Consider the following 3,390-nt stretch of genomic DNA (forward strand, 5'->3'; position numbering starts at 1 on the left):
ACACACACACACACCCCTACACCCACACACCCACACACGGAGAGGGTGGATGCCAGACATTGGCGGGATGGCATGGTGCCCATAATACCTCACCAAGCAGCAAAACAAACAGGTCAAACCAGGCAGCAGTTGAATTTTCAGGCACAAACCACATGTGAATTTTACACTATGGCAATTATGAGTAAATAACAACTTATCCAGAGACTGCCTGACACATCACATGATAAATCATACAATTAACACAGAATGATGCATTTAAAATAACACTCGTGACTCTAACTCATCGCGCATGAATGACTTTTCTCGTACAGGACTCCTGTCAGCTAAAAATAAAAAACTGCCATATTGGTGTTTTCCTGCTTCATATGAATACCTGAATGCAGTCCATGATCCTCTAGTGTTAGTCTCCATGTGTACACTACTTCCTTCCTGAAGTGTGTTACTGACATATTTATATTTCGTAGTAACGCTTCTGACTTAAACAATGGAGGTATGGTGACATTTTTGTCATAAATCATGAGTCTTGCTGTGCCTAAACGGGTAAATACATGGGTTCTTAGAGACCCTTTTTCTTTAAATCAGCAATAGCACATCCTTTATCTGTGTCCTCCAAAACCATAAAATCATTGCAGAGAAAGAAATCAGTATAAAACAATGGTTAAGGAATGAACATGGTCAAGATTTATAGAAACAAACAGCATTATCCTGTGCCAATGTTCCTTTTTGATGTTTTTTCAAGTCACCTATCCCGAATTCCTTCCTTGTTACATTTTGTTTTTGTAGCTATATAATAATGTTAAACGGGTTCTTCCTTTGCTCTCGACAGACTAGAATCACAATTACTATAGCCAATGTAGTTTTTTGCATATCTGCATATTTTAATGCAGAAAACAAAAACATATGAGACACACGTTGTTGTTCCAAGCATACTATTTGTATAAATGTCTTAATACATGTGTGTAAGGGATCTTTAATATAGAAACTTATTGCCGACATAAAATGATGAGCCCAAAGCATCCCTACAGCAGCAGATATTTCAGTCTTGTGTCACTTTAGGTGTGGGTGTCCTAAAAATAAATGCCAACAGAAACATCACTGAAGAAACTTAGGAATGCGTGTTAGACATCCACCCAAATATTTTTCAGGGGAACTTGGATCAACCAACTTCATACTCTCTTAAGTTCCCTGCAGATGCCCGGAGGTTTAAGGTTAGTATCTATGGCCCTGGAGAGTTTCACAGGCCAGCACCTGATGGTAATATTCAGCCACAGAGCAGCAAGATTAAACAAGTAAGTGAATTAAAGTGATGGATACCAGTTCTGCATGGATGGAGCAGCTGGGGAGTAAATCATCATCATCTTCATCATCATTAGTCATTCCTACTAGTATACTGTTGTTGCCCTAACCTTTGTCTTTATCTCTGTCCTTCTCTCTGTAGCACCCATCCCCTCTATCCCTCTACTCCTCTATCCCTAACCCCCCCAGTTGAATTAAATATTGAAATTAAACTCTCTTGGCTGACCAGCAAGAATTCTCGACTCTTAGACTATAAGACAGCCTTTCACCTGATCCCAATAACGACCAGCAATATATATGTCAGTATGTGTGTAGGTATATGTGTTACAGTATATATATATGGGCCAACGGTTATCAGAGTGAACAGGTCCCTGGTGCAGCTGACAGCAGAGCACTCAAGGAATGAGCTACAGCCACTCCCAGCAATGTGGTGTTTCTTATTTAACAGAGTTGACACACATGTTGACATATGAGACAAGAAACAATTAAAATCTCATTAAAACTTCCTAGTGTATGCCTCCACTTTCTCCACTATCTTTATTATTGTTGGTGTTTAAAATGTTACGTGTTTAAGCCAATTTTTCAATGTCAATAGAAGTCAATAGAATTCTGATTCTCAGGACTGAGTCAACATACGCAGAGGTCACAAAAGGAAACATGGTTCTGCCCTATATTTTTAGACAAACAAAATTAAAAGTTTGAAAGTGCAGAAATGACCTCACACACGTTTTTGAAACTTAAGACACAAGATAAATTAGTCTGTGTTTTTGTGTGAGCCAGTATACATGACTAAATCCCCTATTTACCTGAAATCACCTTTCAATGGAAATGTCTTTGTGCTGCCATGCCATCTGCTGTGGGTGTGGCCACAGGTGAGATGGGTTCATGCCATGTACAAAGTCATGGCAACAACAACAAAAGCTGAAAACAGGAAGACAACAAAGAGCTGCTAAGCTATAAACATGCAGGTTGCAAAAACATGTTCAAAAACATTCCTTAGATTTTTATTTACTTGTTTCAGAAAAGCGTGCATTGATATGCTTCTTTGTGCTTTACACGGCCGCTAACAAACCCTTAGGCTACTTGCCAGTGGTATAACTAGGAACTGCCCTCTTAAATAATTTCTTGCATTTATACTTATTGTTTTAACCCTCTCTACCTGTGAGCTACTGAAATCACCATCCTTCATGTTACTCATGATCGTGACTATATACATTTGGTTTTAATAAAAAAGGCCCAATAAGGGCAAGTGCCTTTAAAAAAATATTCCCAAATATGATGTGACTATTGCATCATGTTGAATTCAGGAGACCGTGAAGCCAAAACTCCCATCTGTGAGTATCAGGGGTCAAGCATGCAGGATGCAATTTCAATGTTTAGAGATCAACTCAAGTCCTACATATCCCACTCAGATCATTCTTAACTCAGATAAGAGGAATAAAACTGCACAAACACATGATGCAATAAAAAAAAGACATATCAACCGCTGAGTCAAGAGCCTTACAGCCTCTCTGCAAGGCTCTGCCACAGTATAGCCTGCTATAATCTGGTGGCTCGATTTCTTTTAAATCACGTGACTTGTAAGAAGGCATTGCCTTGCAGTTCCATCATCTGACCAGAAGGTGGTGCTGCTCACAGGGGACGATGAGGCATTTATAAGAAACCTGCCTTGAGTTTGGAAATCCAATTCTGGGTTTCTGACTTCCACCACCCCTCCCTGTAAACGCGTCATCCTGGCACAGCTGCACAGGCCTTTACAGTAGCAGCTTTGTAAGAAGCCACTGCAACCTTGGCATTTACAAAAAATCATATGAAAGTGTCATTGTGTTTTTTCCTGTAAGAGTAACTTTTTTTTGTCGTGGGAACTCAGTCAGCTAATTTCTGATGTATTGCTTGTTTTTTTGAATGAAAATACAGGAGAGTAGAGGAGCTGACAGATGGCTGTTTCCTCCCTGTATATCAGATTTGGATCAAATCATACTTGCAAATTAGATTTGTTTTAGAATAAGAGCACCAGTTGGGTGGAGTTCACTTCATCACCACAGTTTGGAAGTGTTAGATAAGTTGTCAGTCACATAACAAATGAGTTCATTT

This window comes from Morone saxatilis, unplaced genomic scaffold (genome assembly GCF_004916995.1).
Source record: "Morone saxatilis isolate NCDOM2014 unplaced genomic scaffold, NCSU_SB_2.0 Contig20, whole genome shotgun sequence".
NCBI classification, from domain to species: domain Eukaryota; kingdom Metazoa; phylum Chordata; class Actinopteri; family Moronidae; genus Morone; species Morone saxatilis.